The following is a 332-nucleotide window of genomic DNA, read 5'->3' as shown; positions in this document are numbered from 1 at the left end:
CTTCGGCAAGTGTATATATTTGCGTAAGCATATTTGTAAAGTGAGAGTGTTTGTGTTATTTTTTTCGTGAGGGCGGCACTAGCGGATCGGTGTGGCTGGGTGTTGCCACAAGTGTTCTGCCGTTATGCAATACTGTGTACTTGTTCTCACGCTCCCCCGACGACCCTTCTAGCTCCTATAACATTTGTCCGAACATCTCTAGCCGGGGATCTCGATATGTTTTCTTACTCCTTTTGATATATGCGCGAAGGTATATCTATCAGGATTCGATTTCTGTAATTTGAAGAGAATAGTTTGTGTAAAGGGGTCTTTCACTTTCTTCTTAACATCTG

The 332-nt window shown here is 42.8% G+C and overlaps 1 protein-coding gene across 1 annotated transcript in view; it reads left to right on the top strand.

The window, feature by feature from the left end:
* LOC119588583 overlaps positions 1-332 on the top strand; it is a gene marked incomplete in the record, with an annotated part of 49,963 nt that overhangs the window by 26,301 nt on the left and 23,330 nt on the right.

Source organism: Penaeus monodon, chromosome 24 (assembly GCF_015228065.2).
Source record: "Penaeus monodon isolate SGIC_2016 chromosome 24, NSTDA_Pmon_1, whole genome shotgun sequence".
In the NCBI taxonomy this organism is placed as follows: domain Eukaryota; kingdom Metazoa; phylum Arthropoda; class Malacostraca; order Decapoda; family Penaeidae; genus Penaeus; species Penaeus monodon.
This window is presented reverse-complemented; position numbering and strand designations above follow the sequence as displayed.